This window comes from Camarhynchus parvulus, chromosome 2 (genome assembly GCF_901933205.1).
Source record: "Camarhynchus parvulus chromosome 2, STF_HiC, whole genome shotgun sequence".
Classification (NCBI taxonomy): domain Eukaryota; kingdom Metazoa; phylum Chordata; class Aves; order Passeriformes; family Thraupidae; genus Camarhynchus; species Camarhynchus parvulus.
The window spans coordinates 79,835,778-79,856,714 of NC_044572.1; the positions used below are offsets into that span (position 1 = coordinate 79,835,778).

Sequence of the window (20,937 nt, forward strand, 5' to 3'; positions counted from 1 at the left end):
TTTCTTCTCTGCTTTTAATTACAGAATTATATAAATAGATTCTATGATCATAATGTTTATTATTTGCATCCTGTGCTATCTTAGGGTTAATGCTTCTTTACATCAGTGCTCTGCAAGTTGTTAAAACAAGGCAATCACTTCTCTCATATTGGGAGGAGTGTCTTACTGTATTAATGTTCCCGGATCTGCAGATTTCATTTAGGAATGTAACACTTTACATTTAAAATTGAGCTGTTTTACTCTGGTGTGCCATTCAAAATACTGGTTAAATTATGGATAGTAAATTTGCACAACCTCAACATTTTAGTATTTTATGAAATTCTTAAATAACACATCATAAAAGCAAAGATAAATTTAAAAAATGTGGGAAGAATCTGGTGAATATAATAACCTAATATATTTATTTACATAGCCAGCTAATAATAGCTGTAGAGTGCTGCTCTGCTTTATGTTATTTGTAGGGTTATTCTGAGAAATTGTACTTCATAATTGCAATAGTAATTTGCTGCAGCTTAAAAACAGTCCAAACATGCCAATATGACAGGGGAGTTACAATTATAAGTCTTGGGCCATTTCAGCTGTGATCTTTGTATGTTCATTTCTTTGGCTTTCATCACTGAACTTCAAAGAAACAGTAATAGCAGTCATTACTGCTCTTGTTCTCTAGTATTTCTTAGCAAATAGGGCGTATCATAGAGCTGATTTTTAGAAATGCTAAACATCAGCAGTGGTCAAGGATTTCAACTCATGTTGTAGTCCATCCATTTTTGTGATATTGCACTTCTGTGTATTGTATATGTATTGCAGGATGCCTTAGCTGTTGCTATGCAAAGGAAGCCTCAAAAGGAGCTTGTGCTTTATCAGGGTAGTTCCTCAAGCATCCTTCTGCCTAGGCAAAATCAACATGCTATTTATCTTTCCTCTTTCTGATTTTTGTTAGTGCATCAGGTTCTTGTGGTGACACACACTGCCTCACAAGCTGGAATTTTCCCCATAAAATAACCTTTCCTAAAGGTTATCTTTCCTAAAGGAGAATTTTCTAACTGTATATATAGTAAAGTTACATAGCTAGAATTGAGTTGGTTGGGGGGTTTTTTAGTGCCTTTATAAAGCTTTCTTTTCAGTGGTGCTGTCGTTCCATTCCCAACTGACATTTTTTTACTGAAATGTGCCAGAGAATGATATATTTAATTCTGCTGCTGCCAAGCAGCCCATAAATCAGTATTGAGGAACCTGGGAAATATATTAGAAAGCTTGCTAAAATCCAGGCTCACCTGTACTGTGCTACAAAACAAACAAAAAGACCCTTTTCTTGATGGCCAGAAGTTTCATACTAGACTTCATTGGATTGACCAATCTGTTTTGTTTTTCACACAGATCTATCAACTATGATGTTATATTGCTAAAGGCTGGTGAGAGGCTTTTCTTATAATTTATCTGAGCCGTCCCCATAGCAACAATTTCTTTATTTATATTGAGGTCTTCTTCCTGAGTTTCATTTCAGGCATGCTCCATGTCTTTAAAAGGACCTGTTCTTTTCTTCTTCTTCTTCATTGTTTTTGCATTGTGCCATGTGTCTCTTGGCTGAGACAGCAGACATATTCATCCTTCTCCTTCCCAAAATTCAACTGCACTCAAAAACATGGTAAATCTGGCCTATTTAGTACTGGAATAGAAAATGCAACACCCAGCTTTCTCTTCTTGAACACACTGCCCAGGTGCATTCCTGGTCACAGGTTAGACCACATTCATTTTCACTTGACTTTCAAGACCCTCGTTTGCATAAAATAGTACACAGTCTTTGTTGTTCCCAAGAGAGCACCCAAGGGAAAGATTTCTCAGCCTTTTCTCTCTTCCAGCTGAGGGAAAGATCCACTATTGATATTGCCTGTTTTGTTCTTCCTTGGTTTCAGTGATCTAGGCTGCCCAGCATCCCTGTGTTCCTCTGGTATCACATTTTTCCACTTCTACTCCTGTGCTCAGCATTTTGGAAGGCTTCTTTTCTGTCCTTCAAGCAGGTTCTGTCTTAGCTAAACTTCTCAATGGTTCCATTAGCTTCTTCCCCCAGCCCCAGTAGATGTCACTGAGTTGACAAAAATCACTTTTATTTGCTTTTGACTGTTCACTTAGGCAGAAGAAAATCACTTTTATCCCACAGGTCCTCTAAAAGCTATGTTGAAGACCTTTGTGCAGTTATGTCATTCCCATTTTCTTTCCCTCTGCTTCATCTGTCCCTTTCTCTCGAAGAAAAGGTGAGTAAGGGAAAGTAGAATAACAAACCCACCGTTCTGTGTTCCTCAGAACTATACTGGTGTTAGTTTGAGGATATGACATCATTCTCTTTCCGCTGGGAATGCAGTTTTTAACTTGAGGATTACCTGCAGACCTCTTGCTTCTGGCAGTGCCGGTCAGGCCAGCACCTCACACCAAAGCTGTCCCACTGTCTTCCCTACACTGAGTGCACCTACAAACTTCCATTCTCTAAAGCCACATTTTATTGGCATGGTATCAGAAATTTCTAACTCAATGTAGTTTCTTTTCTCTAATTAGAAGAAACTTGGATCAGCTGGATGGGGCAGAAAAGCTTGAAAGTAAACCTTTCTCTGGTAAACCACATCTTTGCAGGATTAATTGTTTCCTTGCAGTCTGCCCCAGCAACCTTCAATGGCTTTCTGGTTTAAACACCTTCCACACAGTCCTCTGGACTTGCAGGGAACTTTCTGTGGGTTACCTGAGCCTGCACTGTACACTTGTGTCCTTAGGAGTCTCCCAGCCAGCACTGGTGCAGTGGCCTCCCTTCTCTACCCACTCTGCATGTGAGAAGGTTTCCAAATCAGGATTCCCCATTCAGTCCAGGGAGACAAGCCAGCTTCATCTTTCTTTTATCTGAAAGACAGACAGCATTTTCCTCTCTGCTGCTATCCATGACCTCTTTAACATTATGCATTGTACAGTTAATTGAAAAATGATGTGACTTGTTATTCTACCTGAAGAAGCAGGTTCAGACTATCCCTGTCTGAAAGTTTTGAAGGATGACTATCCTGAAAATTTGTGTTTTCCTTGTTCTTGTGTATGCATGGCATTTACCTTTTATTTTAAATGGCAGTTACTGTGGTATTTTAAAGTGCAGTAAGTGGTCTTTCAAACAAGTCAAACTGATTTTTTTAGCTGCCCCAGATGAGAAATTTGTCACTATTCGTGAACTGCAAAATATGTACAATATAGGATTTTTCCACTTGAAGGAAAATTTGGAATTTGTATTAGTACTGTTCAGTGGTAAGTCCACAGAGTACGAGCTTTGGAGAGAAAGCAGAGCTGGAGGTAAAATGTATAAAACTTCAATGCACAGTTTTGTGCTTTAAGTCTTTCTGTCACTTTCATTTTATCCTGACAGTGGTTTCTAATGCCGGTCTGGGTCAGAATGCTGATTAAGAGGAATATTGTACCAGTAATTGAAAAGAACCATTTTTTCTCTTGGTGTCTTGGTCTGCACTTCTACAGTTAAATAAAAGATTTTTTTTTTCTTTTTTAGAGACTGGTAGTATTTTAATCCCTTGGGAAAAAGGAGGACAGTTCCACTTAAAATTTTTTGTTGACTTCTTGTACTGTGTAGAAAAGAAGTCCTTGCATACCTATGCCCTTAAAATGTTTAGAGAATCCAGTCTGTTCAGGGCTCTAGATTCTATGGAGTTTGATGGGATAAGTTGAAGTGTTATAATAATTAAAACTTTCTTGATGCGGCTGTCATTGTAAAAGCTTGATTCAGACAAGTAAAGTTAGTGGTGTGATTTCTTCTGCCTTCACAGGGTTTTGAATTAGGTTTCAAAACAGGGCCTGTAACAGGGCTCATTTTTAAATAATGGTTCCTGAGTTGGGGACTGTGTGTCTGTACTGAATTATCCTCTTTTCACTGTTTGTCAGTAATGCAGTTATACATGCAAAATTCAACAGTACCACATCAATTAAATTATTACCTAATGGGTGCTGGAAACTGCTTACTTTTGCTAGGTGTCTAGAAATTAATTGTCTAAGATAAGATAACTGTTGCCCTTATAGGTGACTGAGAGACTCACAGAAAGTGACTTATTTTGTCTAAAAATAAGATATTACTTATTGTGAGAAGATGGAAGTTACCCTGTATTACCATATCACTGTTGTTTAGTGATGAAAATTATCTAAGTGTGTAAATTGTTAGTGTATGTCTTGTGATCTCATAGCAGTGTGAGTCCATTTGGGAGCCTGGTGTTTGTTTCAAAGTTTCATTGCTAAACTTGAGAAAGTTTGACTGAGTGATGCATCAGGAGTTCACAACTCTAATCAATTGTTAGATTTGTAGAATAATTCATGTTGGAAGGAACCTCACAGGGTCACCTTGCCTAGCTTTGCACTCAAAGAAAGGTCAGATATGTTATTTCAAAGTGTGATATCAACGTTTGGAAAGATTGCTTTTTGGCTGTGAGACTGAAAATGGATCAGAATCAAGTATTTGCATTCTCAGAGCAGAGCATGGCTCTTCTGGTACATTAACAGCTGCCTGGGGTCCTCCTATCTTACAGCATGGTTGCATTTTGTTTTAGAATTAGTAATAAATCCAAGTGAAAAGAGTTTCCAGTTTTGCAGTTACAAGAACAACAGCTAAGTCCTAGTAATGTACATTGATAGTGAATGTGGGGATGTGTTGGGAGATGATTAAATCAAATATGCAGCTTTCATCCCCCTTAAGAGTGCCTACATGCAGCTTTCTCTTATTTTTGGATGTGAGCATTTCCAAATTTCTCACACATACATCTGCTGACAGTGAGAGAGAGTGAATTTTTTTATTGAATTTTTAATTGATGTATAAAGTATTTTAGTCACTGTAATGCTAAATTGACATAAATTCGCAATGCAGAAGATTCCAGAAAGCACTAATCAGGCATTTGTTCAGAAGAAGGTGAAAACATAGTATATCCTGCAATTTTTAAATTGTGTCAGTTTTTATTGCGCTTCATTTTTGTGTTTGGTAGTTGAGCTGGGCAAAACAATAAACAGATACCCGAATGAGAACAGGCTGTCATCAAGAAGTTGAGGAAGTTGATTTACAAAATTAAACGTGTTTTCATGCATTAATAACTGGTGCTCCTTAGTCTTCATCAGTGAAGAGAAAGATGCTATTTAAGTTAGTAAAGAAATAATTAAACGGTGATGTTTTATAGCACCTGTATAGCAACATCTGAACTCCCTGGTTTTTAGTGTTGTATAAATGAGTTAGCTGAGAATTTACCCTGATAAATGTTTATATGTTAAGTACTTTTTCCATTGTGGTGTAAAAGCCTTGTATCAAGGAGATGTTGACTTTTCATGTGCCTTAGCCACTTGCATGTTGCTTTTTGCTCTATGTTTCCTCAAATATATTTGTGACAAGCAGACCTGGTAGTTACAGAGGTTAGAAAAGGTTTTCAATCTCAGTCATTTCTTATTAAACACTCTCACATGAAGAGATTTAGGAGGAAAACTAACATTGGTAAAACTGACTTCTTTTTTTTAGTATCAAATTCAAGATCAAGCACTTTCAGAATTCAATCAACTCTTCTACATCTGAACTTCCCTATTGTCTAAGTACACCTCTCTGGATTTGGAGGGATTTTTCTCTTCCATTAAATATCTGGAAAAAATGGTGTTTCAAGTAGTCAGCTGGGCTTCTGAACAGTAGAAAGAAAATGGCACCTCTAGGTGTTCATCCCACTTATCTCTATCAGGTAAAATGTTTGCTCTTACAGTCTAATGGGTCCTGTGTGAGAACCTAGAGAAGTGGCCAGAGACTGAGTGGCCAACTTTTGTGTCACTGAAGATAGCGAAGTCGTATCCCATCAGAAGTTGTTCTTGTAATACAGACCAAGCACTGTCCTGCTCCCCTTTAATTAGGTCAATAGACTCGGCAAGGGCAATTAGTGAAAAAGCTCTACAATTTTTCATTGTCACCCAAAACAGCAGAAATAACTGCATGCAGATTCAAATCTAGGATAATGGGGGATACTACTTCCACAGATCTGTTTTTCCTTGTAATGCCAAGTCAAAGAATCATTTCACCTCTGTCATAGTAAGGTCAAGATGCTTCACAAATTGTAACCACAACCCAGCCATAGGTCAGCTGTACCTTCTAGTGGAATAAGCTGTGAGGAAATGCCTGTAAAATGCCTGTATTTCTATTTTAAGTGCTGTAATCAAGAGAATCATCTTCAGTATTGCACCATGACAGCTTCTCTAGATGATGATGGTAATGTTAAATTATGCCATATAGAGCTTTAAGGTTTATAAACGTTGAAGTCTTTATTATAGGTTTTATTATTTTGTATTCACATTCAGTATTATTTAAGATTGAATTCTGAATGAAAGTCATAAAAGTTGAAAAATCTGGTAGAGGTGGCCCAAGAAAGCCTAGATTAATTGTGACTGCCAAAAACACCACCACCTCCAAAAACAGCTGAGGGATGTGCCTTTTCATTTCACTGATGTGTATTTCACACATCATAAAGTGCCCTGACCTGCACCTTACATTTTGTTTGAAATAAACAATTTCTGTTCATTTCTGTTCTCCTGCACAGAGTAGCAAGCAATTAAACTGTAACTGCATCGGCTTTTCTCACTCAGAAGATTGACATTTCAAACAATTTAATATTAATTTTCATCTCTGTTTCTCTGTATGTTCATGCTGAGAAGTGCCACTTACCTTTTGGAGTTCTGATCTAAAAAGTGCATATAATTTAGTCACATGAAATATACAAAGGTAGAAATGCAAATTTCAGAAACTGCCAAAGTAATTTTAAAAGCACTTTTAAATCCATGAGAATAGAAAAACAGCTCTGAAAATCCAAGTTTTGTGACAGCCTTACAGTAACAGATAAGTGTATCACAACATGTTTCCAGCCTATTCTGTATGAACTTCAACTGATGAAACAGCGAGCTGGTTTTATTTTCTGTAAGATTCAAAATAGTGTTTTCCCCTGAGATACATACCACCTTAAATGACTTTTAAATTATAGAAGTGACATATATGGCATTTTTTACTAAAAGCACTTTTCTTTGAAGAAACTCAAATTCCCATTCATGACATGTCAGTGCAAGACAGTAGAACATGGCAGGTGAATTAGCATTTGAAAAGGAATGTGGTTTTCTTCTCAGGTGTGAAGACCCTGAGAATGGGTCTGGGCCACTGTAGTTTCAGAAGATGTTGAAGGTGGATCTGAGAAATGGAAAAAATTTAAACCAGTAAGAAAAGGAAGGATGAATGTGTATTGATTAAATTTAAACTATCTATAGATGGCTTTCAATCATATTAACAGTAATTTTCTCTGTGCATCTACATCCATGCACTCTCTAAATTAGTGCAGTTGTTTCCTGCAAAATCTCATTCAATCCTAGTTCCCAAGTTAGATGTTGACAGGTGAACTGGGCAGCACACAATGTCCCTCTCACCTCGTGTGGCTTTTGAGAGATACTTCCACTTCTATTTTAGTGTCCCCAAAGTTGTTTTCTTCGTATTTTAGAGTGCTTGAAAAGGAAAAATGTTAAGGACAAAACCCAAACACCATTCACAAAGGTGATACTGGTAGAAAATTCTGATTGCAGGGACCTAAGCTATGTCCTTGCACAAGAGGACTAATTGTAGGCTAACACACAAATAAATACCTGCAAATATGCAACCCCTATGTTTGTCATCATCAATTAGATTAAAAAATGCACCATAGAAAGTCTCTTTGTCACTGGATAAAAATGTAACTGTCAGGGTTTAGAAATGGTATTCCTTAATTTAGTGCTCCCACTAAAGTGAAAAACCACAAGCTGCTTCCCTGTCCCCATCCCCTCCAGTGAGAGACAAAAGGCAGACATACCAAGCTGAGATAAGAACAATTTACTGGAAACCACAGTGAGATAAGAAGACAGACAGTAACAGGAACAGCAACAAAGTTGATAACAAAAAGATACAAAATTGATGCAAAAAGAGGCTGTTTCACTGGCAAAAATTGCTCTCCAACCAGGACTGTGAACAAAACAGTGGACAGACTGTCCATGTCCATGCTTTCTTTTTCCCTCAAGCCTGAGACAGTGATAGTGTCTAGCTGCACCATATCTTAGCTACATCCACACAGCTCCAGACTCTACCCCATCACAGCTACTCAGAAAATTAACTCTGTCCTTGATTGAAACGAGAACTACAGCAAAGGTAGTAGATACCAGAGAGTTGGTGTTCAAAGAATGCAGGATTAGGAAAGATTGTGAATGTCTGGGTTCTTACAACTGTCATTTTAATTAAATCTCAGTGCAGTTAATTTGAATTTACTTATTCTTTCTATTCCTGACCATTAGGTGCTTACACAATATTCTGGTTCGTAGCACTTGCCCAGTGTGGGCAGAAGGCGATAGTAGTTCTTTCTTGGGTTATGTGCACTCTGTGCCAAAATACCTGTGAACATGTGTTGGTTTAGTCTTTGATGGATATAAAAAAGGCAGTCAGTCACAATACTTGTTGGCTTCTGCATGCCATCTTCAGAGGCTTCTCTTTCCTGACAGTTTAATTTGTCCTCATTAAGTACTTTGATGTAGGATTTTTTCACTTGTAATAACGGTCATACCCTGGTTGTTTCCATCATTTATTATGGGTTTTAGAGTTAAAGGCCCTTGTTTCAGATAACACTAGTAAAACTTCAAATATCCTCCTAATTACAGAAAGCAGAATAATGGTCTTTTGCTGCAGCCTTTGCAAATGAATGCTTGTGTTTCCTATGAATATTGCACCTTTATGCACATGTAGTACCTCTCAAAAGGCACTGGCTGGGACTGGCTGGTAGCACTGTCACTGTATCTTAGGTTTTTGCTCATTTATGGGCTCTTATTTTTTTTATTGGTTAAATAAGTCTTAGAAAAATCCATTTCCACCCCTACTTAACAAGCAGTATTTTACAAAATCAAAATCTGCTGTTTCATGCTTGTAACTGGTGGGATTGAACAGCCGCAGTTTTGTAATACACAGTTACAAAATATTAAAAGGGTAACAAATTCTCATCATGTGAGATAAGTGAGGGAATAATCAATTTGCTGAGGGGCTTATTATCATAATTCCATAAGGTAAGACTGTGATTCTTGTACTTAATATCTTGATGGGCTCAATTAAACAAAAGTAAAGAAATGCAGTTTTGCTCCCAAGGAAAGCCTAGAGAACCTTCAGAATCAGCTTCAAAGCCCCATTGATCTCTCCATGGCATCTCTATAAAATTACTTGAAATCTGGTATTAGTGATACAATCTTCAGTGTTACTATGTTTTCCATTTTTCTTTTGCTTCTTGTGGCTGTGTTATGCAAGAGGTTGTGTGAACGTGAAAAAGATTCAATGACTACCCCCTAGAGTTAGCAATTTCATATTTGTATAATGTATGATATTTTATAATGATAGATTGGATTTCAGGAATTGACCTAAGAAATTATTAAGATGCATTAATGCTTAAATCCATGCTTTTTGTATAGATGTGTAATATGAGTAGTGCAGTTTGAAAGACCAGGTTAAGACAAAAGAAAACAGCATGATGGCAGCACTTAAAATTGAAGACCTTTATTTCTTTAAAAATGAACTAAATAATTGATACAATCACTCCAATATTCCAGAATCAAGATTCTAAGCAAACGTAATCAGAGAGACACCTTTAGAGAGATAGTTTTGAGAATTGTCAGTAGATTAACAAGCCCTGCCTTACAAAAAGAAATAGAAATAAAACCTACCTTGCTGATGGTTTATAAACCTTGATAAATGTGCAGGGAAGGAAACAACAATGAATTTCAAAATTTCTTGTCTTTATGGTCTCAGTTGTTAAGTAATTGCTAACAGTCTGGGATACATATAGTATGAAATTCCTTTGGTCACTGGATGATATTGTGCCAGTTTACTTCCTGTAGTCCATATAGGTCTAGAAAATTAAGTTAACTGGGTAACTTTGGAAAATACACTTAAAGTAACTTTTTCAGGTTGAAGGGAAGGCTTCAGTCTGCAAGTGCAGTAAAGACAAAATTTGGTATTACTGGATCTGTTTGGCTTGGAAGGGGCCTCCAGAGGTCAAGCTGGTCCAGTAACAGAAGGTTGCTTAGGACTTTATCCAGAAGATGAGATGGAGATTCCTCAACCTCCCTGGGTAACCTGTTCTGTTGTTTGACCACCACCATAGCAAAATTAGTCTTCCTTTTATCAGTTAGAATTTCCTGTATTCCAGCATGTCTTTTGCTTCTTTTTCTTAGGCTGTGGAACTCTTTAAGACAATCCTGACCCCATCTTCTCCACACCATTTGATTAAGTAAACAATAGCAAGATCTCTCCATAACCTTCCTTTAAGGCCCAGATGATGCAATTCTTGTCTGCCATGTGTTCCAGTCCCCAGCTGTCTTTCCACTGAACTTGTTCCAGTATTTTGCAATGCCTTTTTGAACTGGGCAGAAAAAAACTGCATGTGGTGCTCTAAGTGTAGTATAGATGCAGAACTATTGGAGTGAGAGGAAGAATCATATTTTTGTTGGGTTGGCTGGACTCCATGTAATAAAGCCCAGGATGTCACTGGCCTTCTGCGCTGCAAGGGCACATTCTGGACTCATGCTCAACTTGTCTACCAGCACTTCAAGGATTCAGAGGTTTTTTTTAAAAACTTGCTTTCTAACCAGTTGACACCCATCTGTGTGCTGGTACAGGGGCTTATTTAATCTTGAGTGCATTTGCCTTTGTTGAACTTTCAGTTTGCTGTTCAGCTGTCCATCTTCATGGCAGTCCTGCCCTCCAGTGTGTTGATTACTCCTCCCAGCATTACATGCTCCAGAGTCTTTTTTTCTGTCCTGTCCTTCAGGCTGTTAATGCAGTTGTGAAAGAATCTTGCCCCCAGTACCACCACCTACAGGGCACCTCTAAGTAGCCATCTGGCAGCTGGGTTTCATACTGGCAATGAAGCCCTTTTGTCCAGCCAGTTTTCTGCCTACCATATCATCTATTTAGCTGGTCAAAATCTCAGTAAGGACACTATATGGAGTAAGGGTAAACTGACACATTTGTTATTTCAAGCAGTGTAAAGCCTCTAATTCTTAAATTAGAAGTGGATAAATGCAATTTAAATGTCTTTAACCTCAGTGACATCATTGCAGACACTCAAGTTACTTCAGGACAAGGTTCGCTGAATTTTAAACCACAGTTTCAGTGTGACAGTGTATAAGCTTCAGGGAATAACCATTTTATTGTGGAATCAGGGTCATAATAGGATAATTGTAACTAAATTCGCTTAAACACAGAAGTTTGCTTTATTTACCAGAGGGAATTGTAATAGTAGCTCCATTTGTTGCATTTTTAGTAAGGCACCGTACTTGTAGATTTTAAAAAGGAAATACTGTGGAATGTCATAGAATATCCTAAGTTAGAAGAGACCTGCAAGGATCTTTGAGTCCAACTCCTGGCCCTGAACAGGATGATCCCCAAGAGTCACACCCTGTGCCTGAGATCATTGTCCAAATCCTTCTTGAACTCTGTCAGGCTTGGTGCTGTGACCACTTCCCTGGGGAGCCTATTCCAGTGCTCAACCACCCCCTGGGTGAAAAACCTTTTCCTAACATTTAAGTTTGTCTTTGGAATTGATTACTTTCAAATCAGTGGAAATAAATGTAATTTCTCTAGTCTTCAGCAGTGATGCCTATTATTAAACTAACCACATGTAGACTAATAGATTCTGATTTGATACATAATTCCATTGTGCAGCAATAACATTAATTTTAAATTATTTTACACTCATGGAAAAAATGGTTGTTAGATATGTAATCAGAACACTCTTATATACAAAAGCATTTTTATTCTGTCCTTTAAAATAACTTACTCGAAATTTACCTCTGAATATCATCTGCAAAAGTATCTGCATATTAAATTGATGTAGAGTACCTTTAACCTAATCTTTATTTACAGTAATATATACACACTGCAACACTATATATGTATGTGGTAGTGTGTGTTCATTTGTATTTAGGTAGGTTCTATTCCAGCCTTTAAGCTGCACCAAAGAGGAAGAGAAGCTGTGCTAAGGAGTACACGTGCATGTAGAAAATTACTCCCTTCCTGTAAAACACACATTGTATTATGGCATACAATTGCAACAACTAGAAGAAAATCTTGTTGCTGTCAGCTTAATCATCTCATGGGAGCTAAAAGGAATTTTTCCATCAAGTTTCCGAGAAGCAGGATTCAACTCAGAGTAACAAAGCAGCATTATTAAGATAGAGTGAGTAGGCTGCATAGGTACTAATCACCATACAATGCCAAACAATGTTAAAGTCTACTTTAAATCAATTAATTAATAAGAGAGTAAAGTGAAAGTACAAGTGATTCTTACCATGTTAATAACATCTGGGTAAAATTCTTAGGTGCCTGATGGTAAATTAAGAACTGAATTTCTGTTTTCAGTCCTAACATTAGCATTAAATGGACTGTTTTAAGGAACTAACAGCTTATTATGAAAACCAGAGTTGGATGCCAGTTAATTCACTTTGATTCTTTGAAAATGCTGTATTTACACCATTAAGTATATTTAATAGAAACAAATTAATGTTAAATATATTATATAATACAGTTCATTTTTAATAGTGGAATTTCTTTTCACTCTGAAAATTATAGGTTCTCAGCTGGTTGAGTTAGCCTCTTTAAGAAACTACAGTTCCCTAACCTAACCCGTGGTAATTCACTGTGAACCAGTCAGTGACACAATATCCTCCTGCTTCTGGGCTCTATTCAGCCCCTCATTAGCACATCACATCTACATGGAATCAGCACTGCCTGACTAATCTGTCAGAATGAACTGGGGGAGCAAAAGGATTACTGTTTCCTCTTACTGACTAATTTCATTAAACCCAACAAACTCAAATGACTCAGATGAGCAGCTGACCTGAGATGTGAAAAACACTGACTTGCCCCAGTAGTGCTTCTGAGACTCAAAATGATTCATTTTCACACTTGCATACTGGAGGTCTGCCCACAGCCTGAAAGATGTTTTATTTTGTTAGAATCCAGCCACCATGAAGCCTATCCTTAATGTTATTGCACTACTGTAAACTGTTACTTTACTAAAAACCCACCCTCCCCCTCTTCCCTCCCTCCCTCCTTCCATCCCTCCCAAAACAAAATGAAACAAAACAAAACAACCAGTTTTGGGAATTCCTTCATGTCTTACTGGAAAATTAGAATAGCAAAACAAAGAAGCTGTGTTCCTTGGACAGACAAAAGCAGGGTCCTTTGGAATATAATGGTATCAGGTAGGCTGGCAAACTGGCATGTATAATTTCTCTACATTGGTATTAAATCTTCAGCAGATAAAGGTGTTATCCTCTGCTGTACAATTCTGTACCACAATGTCTAAATCAAGCCCCAAAGAAAAGGCCATGTCTACTTCTCTCTTGTGAGCCACTAACAATCTGAAATACCAAGTACATCACAAGCAAAGCCTTTGAGACAGGATGTTCTGAGGATGGATTTTTGTGCATTATCCACTGTACTTAAATCCATTCTTCTGCCTTGGGATTGAATATGTATATGCCTTATACTGAAAGGCTCAGCTTCTTCCTAGGGAGACTGAAATTCATCTCGTTCAGTTGTAGCCCTGTTTGAGCATCTTTCATTCACTAGGACTTTTCTGATAAGCTGTGCTCAGCTTACAGAAACTTCAAAGCTGAGGCAAAGTTATTAAAAGAGAGAGAAAAGAACTACACCTCTAGTTCAATCTTCAAACAATACAAAAATCGATTAAGAGTCAGAGATTAGCTTCACTGTAACCCTTCCCACATTCTCATGAAAATTAAGTGTTGTCTCTTTCCTTCCCCATTTTATTCTAAAATCTACTTAAAACTTAAGAGATCAGTAACTATTAGTCTGGCAATATTAATAACAAGCTGCACTTCAGAGCCCTGTGGCTAGAGATTAGCTGTAGAGTTGCCACCAAAAGAAACAAAGAAAGAGAATGAAATTATTTACAAAGCAAATACTAAAAAACCTCATCTTGAAGCTGGAAGAATTCATTTGCTTCAGTCATTCCTGAGGAGAAAAACATTAAGTCTTAGGGGGTTTCTTGAGTTGGACATTGGCCTATCTTGCCTTGGTTTCTGTAACTGTGAATGAATAATCACGGGTGGCTTTGTCATTGTGAGAGACAATTAGTGTGCAGAAAATGTCTAGACATCACCCATTAAAAGAAATTCTAAGAAGCACATCATTATTACAAAATGATGGAAATACTTCCAGAAGCAGCGGTACTAATTTGAAAGTTAGGATGGCATGGACTTTTTAACTGGTCCTGGGGCACAGCCTGGATTAGATTGCAGTGGGAACCCAGGAGAAAGCATCCAAGGTGAGCTGTTCACACACAATCTTCCTGGAAAGAGCAGTGCTTTTGAGTATTGGCCCGTCAGTGTGTGCATAGCTCTTGCAGGATGGGTGAGCCAGAGTAGGACTTGGCCATCTGGCCATAGCAGCAGCTGACCCAGGAGCAGAGTCACCTGAAGGCTGTGAACAAAGAGAAAGAATATTCCCTGAATTATGAAAAGGAGTGGAGGAAGATAAGATATCTCAGCATTCTGCTTCGCCTGATTCTGAAAGAAAGGGAGCGGACAGCAACGAGCGAGAAGAGAAGGATGGTGGTCAAATGTACTCAAGGAATTGTACAATTAGAAAATGTAAGGAAAATATTCAGAGACCTGGGTCTGGAGATTCATATTCTGAATCTGCCATTTTTCATCAAGGTTTTTGCCTTGGAGCTCTTTTTTTCCCTTTCTTCCAAATACCAGGAAGTTAAGCAGTTCATTCCTTTTGCAAGATCATATTATCATCCAACAAGTATTGCACTCATTCACAAGCTAAAAGGGTACTTCATCTAAGGAGTATATTTATAGGGCCCTGAACCACAGAGACTTCAAGTAAAAGTCTCAAGCCATTATGATCCTGAAGAAGATAGTGTTATGAAAAGCAGATATCATATTTTGACTGCAGGAGTTTTGAAAACAAGCTCTGTGTGCAGGTTCCTGCCAGCCATCATTTTGAGCCCACTAAACCAATTCATTTGCAGAATCAGCTGAGATTCACCCGTTATTCTAGAGGGAAATAACTGATGCTGAATCAGTTGATAGGCCTGTCAGTAAAAAGCACTATGAGCCAGTCCATCAAGCTACAGCTCCACCTTCCACTCTTTCAACATACAGCATACACAACCTCAGTGAATTGATAGTCCTGTCCTGTCTCTTCCAGCACATTACAAGCCTCCACTTTCTGAAGTTAACTCTGTGCCTGACCCTCCTCCACCTCAGAACAAGCCAGCAATTTTCAGATCCTCTGGAGAGGACATGGTGCAGTTCACTTCTTATCCTCAGAAAAGCTTCCCTGACAAAGGTCCTGTTAAAGGAACTAACAGATTCAGAAAACACTCAGTCCTTCTTACAACTGCTTTAAAATAAAACCTTACCTAGTGCTGCAAGGCCCTTTGAGCACAAGTTTGAAAGTCCTAAAGCCAAACACAATCTCTTGACAAATGAAGTTCAATGTAAATCACAGTCACCATCAAATCTCCCTGTTCTCACCAAACCAATTCTCACTAAGCTGTTTCAAAAGCACACAGCTTATTGCAGCTTCCCAAGTTTGACAGTGGAATGGCTACAATACCTTGAGTGAACAGGTTCAACAATCCTAAGTATCAACCCAATAATGTTAATGCTGTTCCTAAAGCCATTCCTATAAGCCCTTCAGCACTCAAGGATGAGAAGGAAGACCACAGACACACTGTTGCAGCCACAGCAAGAGGTGTATTTAACAGCTGTGGTGGTGTGTTCAGCTCCATAGGGTCTGGAGGTGGTATTTTTGTACCACAGGGTATATTCCAGATGGACTATAGCAAGAAATCTGTTTCAAAGTCTGCAAAAAACAACCTTCCACTCTTGGTCAAAGAGAAAAATAAAATGCTTCTTAGCCTCTCAATAATGTCAGGGCCTCATGGATTAACATTCCTGAAATCAGTGAAGCTGCGCCTGATGTACTGTGACCCCAAAACCTGTCAGAACGAGTCCCTTCCTGGAAGGGAAGGGGATAGTCTGGGGATCCAGACTATCTCATTGAAGAAATCTGTTTCTCAGTCCTAATTGACCTTTATAAATATGGACTTAGCTCAATGCATAAAAAATGGGAAACTGAGATGGACCTCACATATAAGGTGAATCACTCTATTTCAAGGCCAGTAAGAGCAGCTTGCAAGCATAAATTCATAAACAGTAAAATTTCCCATATGAACCAGTTCTTTCTTCCCATTTTGGACACTAACTTGCAGTTTTCTTTCTTCCAGTTCTTTAAGTAGATTATATGAAGACCTCATCCTAAACTTGCAGTGGGGCCATATGTCCAGGGACTCTTCTTTTTCTGCTGTCTCTTGGTGACCTGCAGTCTCCAGTAGCAGCCTCCTCTGCCATGTATGTTGTTCATGAAGACACTGAGTAAGAGTGGTGCCACTGCAGTACATTACCATAAGGAACACAGCATTGTTCCTTGTTTGCTGGTTGAAGGGGTAGAGTAGCTGAATACCTAGTTAAAGCTGAGATGGCAGTCAGTTCAGCCTGTCTTCCTAGCTACTCCTGTTGCTTTCATTTGGACTTATTCTGGTTGGTCCCTGTGTTTCCTGAAGTCCACCATTCAGCCTAGTTGAGGTATTTCTCCATAAACTCTGCACAGAGGAACATATCATCTGTATATTCTGCCAGGAATAGTTGTTAATACACTCCTCAATAGCCGTCTTTGCCACAGCAACCCATCTTGTGACACATGCCTATCTTATGATCTTCTCTGGCTTCCTGACCCTTCCTTCCAGAATTGCTACTCAGTAAATTGTTCTTCATTCTGTATTTCTGCAGATAATCATCTCCTGCTTCTGTGTAATAATATTATCCATTTGACTTTAATGAATTACATCTTCCAAAATCAAGATAACTGAAATCTAAACCAGTCCTCAAACATTTTTAACCCTCTGCCCTTGTTTCTGTCCATACAGCAGACTGTCACACAGGATGGACATATATCCAGGATAGAAGACTGTCTACAGAAATTAGTTCATATGTTTTCTACCAAATTCTTTTGATAAATGCTTGTATTTAAATGATGACTCATTAGTACCTGTTCTGAGTAGCACCATGTGAACTTTTTTCATCCTTTCTGCACCAGTTCCATCTTAGCTTCCATCCCTGTTCTGTCAATAAATACATATTTTCTCCTCTGTATTACTTAATCTTTCTTCTTGCATACTCTTGCTGCCTTCATATCCCAGAATATATTCCTATCAAAAAGAATGCAGTCCATTGTCGTCTTTATGTAGTTAAAATTGTGGGTAAAATTTGTACTGGGAGAAGAGGCTAAACAAATGTGCACACCTGAAGACACACATTCGTTGTATTTAAATGTTTCTTCCATTATGAATAATAATCTTTTTGACAGGAGAGCAGCAGAGGGGCTATTATGTGCCATCTAGTGTGTTACATCAACTATATGAGATATAATATGTGTATTTTTTTAACAGTTTTCTAGTGATCTGCAGTTGTCTTGTGATGGTTTTGCATTTGTTGTGGGCAGGGAGGTTAGGTTAGAAAAATTCCCGATGTCCTTTCCAACCTCAGTTATTCTGGTTCTACACGTAATTTTTAAATTTACTTGATATTAATAAAAGCATTTTTTCATGTGTACCTGCATAAAGTAAAATACTTCTGTGAATTATAAGGACAGCATTTTCAGGCTCAGTCTCTGAAAGGAGAAGTAATTCCAGGATAAAAAGAACTTGAACATAAATGACAGCTTTATCTACTTTATTTGCTTTCAGAAGAGGATTTCATAGCTCAAAAGTGGGCCAGGTTCCAAGATGCGCTTCAGTATATTTACTTTTAATGTTTGAAATAAATGTGTACTAAGGATGTATTTCAGACCTTTTCAAAGATAAGGAGATGTGTGTGTGGATAAATCTGGAGCTAAGAGCTACCCAATAGAATATCTCATAATTGGTAAGAGAATGCTTTATATTAATGATCTTTAAAGAATCTTTTCAGTATGGTTTGTCTGCTATAAATTTGATGCAACATGACTGCAAATGTGCTTTGTATTGCTGTTTATATTAGATAAGGAGCTCTTGTTTAAATGAATGTGTGGCTGCACAATATTGCTGTTAACTGTGTCACTCAAAAGCTGATATGCCAATTCTAATATTCTCCTTCCCTCATGGTTTTTCACAGAAGTTTCATTTTATCTGAGTGGATTTTTTTGGGAGTAGCACTATGATATTTAAGGTCCACTTAGCTTAATGGTGCCATTTAAATGGAGTATTTAGCATAATTGTTAAAGGGAAGACCACTGCCACTTGCTAGTGCATTGCATCATATTTGATTCATAGGCAGGAATTTTAATTGGGTGCTTCTGCTAAATCAAGCTGGGAACCAGCTTGAGCTGCAGGAAAAGCAGGGCTAGCAGGAGTAAAATCTTTAATTTTCTCACATAGTGAAGACTAATGTTTGCTTGAGACAGTGATAAATGAAGCCTTACCTCATTGCTCCTGCTCAGCTTTATGAGGGCAAGATCATGCCAAAAAAACTGGTTTCTTTTTTGGAATTACAAACATTTGTGTCAGCTTATTTTGTACTTTTACTGGCTTACTTGGTCTTGGGTTTTGTTATAGATTCAGAAGTCATTTGTGCTGTTGGGGTCAAGGATTAGAGTTTGGGATTGGGGTATGAGGTGGGGAGAGGTAGGAGCTAGGAGTCAGGTTTGGAGTTAGTGGTCAGAGTTAGTGTAAAGGCTTAACAAGCATGGTCTAACATCCAAAACCCACTTACAGCCACAAAATCAGCCCTTCCTTGCTGGCCCAGCTCACACCCTTTGTGTGAGCTTCACATGGCAGCCTCCAGATCCTGCCTATTCAAGGGCTGAGGCATGAGGACCCCCAGAGATCCAGCAGAAACATTCTGTTCTCCTTGACCTCTGCCCATCTCCTACCTCCTGGGCACTGGCACCCGAGAGCTAGGGTCAAGAGAGGGGCTGAATGTCCAGGGTGAAGAAGGAGGGCTTAGGCTTTGGGAATCTGCATAGGTCTAGGGCTGGAGGTTGAGCCTGCCTTTTGGGGAGAGGGATTGGCCTTTAGGGTGACAGAAGGGCTTTGGGTCATGGTTTGGACTTCCATGAAGAGTTTTTGGTAAGCAATTGTAGGTTGTAGATTGGAGGTGGAGTCACAGTAAGGACTAGGATTAGGGGTAGGGACAGCAGATTAGGGCTGCCATCAGAACAAGGATGTGGGATAGGGATAAAATAAAGGGTTTCGGGTTTGGTTTTTGGCCTTTGTGATAGAGCTTGGGGTTAGGGTTTAGTGAAGGGTGCTGGGGTAAGGGTTAGGGGTCAGGTTACACAGGCTTTGTGTTAGTGGACAGAGTTGGGTACAGGCTTAAACAGTGTGCTCCTGTGTTTGCTGTACCCACTAGGCTGCCATCATTTTCATTGTCAAGACAAATCTAAAAAAGTCCTGGAGTCAGCAGCATGCCCCAGCAGCAAAGTGGGCCAGCAGCCTCCTGGCTGTCAGAAGTGTTAGCAGCAAGTCAGTGAGGGAGATCATGTCCCTCAGCTCAGCACTGGTGAGGCCACACTTGGAGCACCAAGTCCAGTTCTGGGCTCACCAGTGCAGGAGAGACACAGACAAACTGGAGAGAGTTCAGTAAAGGGCCCTGAAAATAATTATGGGCCTGGAGCATCTCTCCTGTGAGGAGAGGCTTAGGGAGCAGGGATTGTTGAGCCCAGAAAAGAGGAGGCTCAGTGAGATCTTATATGCTGTTTAAATGCCTGATGGGCATTTAAAGAGGACAGAGCCAGACAAGTCTTGCCCTGTGTCCGGACAAAAGTTCATCAGCACAAATTGAAATACAGGAAATTCCACCTGAGTATAAGAGAACACTGAGCTGAACCTACATTGAACAGAGGGGTTAAACTAGGTTATCTCTAGAGAATCCTGGCAACCTCGACTGTTCTATAATATATAAGGAAATTGTTTGCATACATTTTTATTTAATTTTTGCTCGAAGCATCAAGGTCCACAATCAAGCATGACTGTGCTAGGGGCCTCAGTCATTCGTGGTTGCATTTCAGTTTTACACACTTAGTCTTTTGGGGAATACAAAGAGAGATGGGCTAATCTTTCTAACATAGGGAGCTTAGTCGATTAATTAATCACCAGTGAGTGACCCTGCTGTTTTGTGGCTGTTCTTGTATTTTATTCAAGGTATAGGCTGTAACCTTTTCTTCTGAGAAGTTCTCTGCAACCTTAAGATGAAAATGCTCCTAGTCCAGATTTACAGATTTTGCAGCATAAGCTCTGTGTACCAAAAGAATATGCCATGGTGGTGTTCAGAGTTCACCTGCTGTTTGGTGGATCTAATGTGCAATATGAGAAAAATAAATTGTCTCATTACTCACTCTTCTCAGGAGAAAAGTTACAGGATCTCTTAGATTGTGTGCTACTCAGGGTGCTCTTAAAGTGATATGTTTTATACATTATTTGGATTTCATAACTCAGGATTATTTTAGCAAATCATCAGTGCTAATTTTAATTAGAGGAAAATGCTTCTATTAGTGTGAGATTATGCAAAGTCATATATTTGTGTATAAAGTTTTTCAAGGTGACACTAATAAAGGTTGCTCTCACAAAGAGAACATGACATTCTGCAGACTTAAGGTTTTCAGAGGAGCAGTCTATCAAGAAATATTTTACCTTTGGTAATATTGTCTCCTGAATCTCCTGTGATTAGGAGGTCAGCATTGCATCTGACCTGTTACCTGTTTTGTTTAGCTGAGAGCTTTTTTTTTTCAGCCTTGTTTTTTTGTTGTTGTTATGTCAAATCTTTTCC

General features: G+C 38.7%; 1 protein-coding gene across 7 annotated transcripts in view; it reads left to right on the forward strand.

The window, feature by feature from the left end:
* The window catches only part of CTNND2 (catenin delta 2), a 636,038-nt gene that overhangs the window by 564,554 nt on the left and 50,547 nt on the right, over nt 1–20,937 (forward strand). The window lies entirely within an intron of this gene.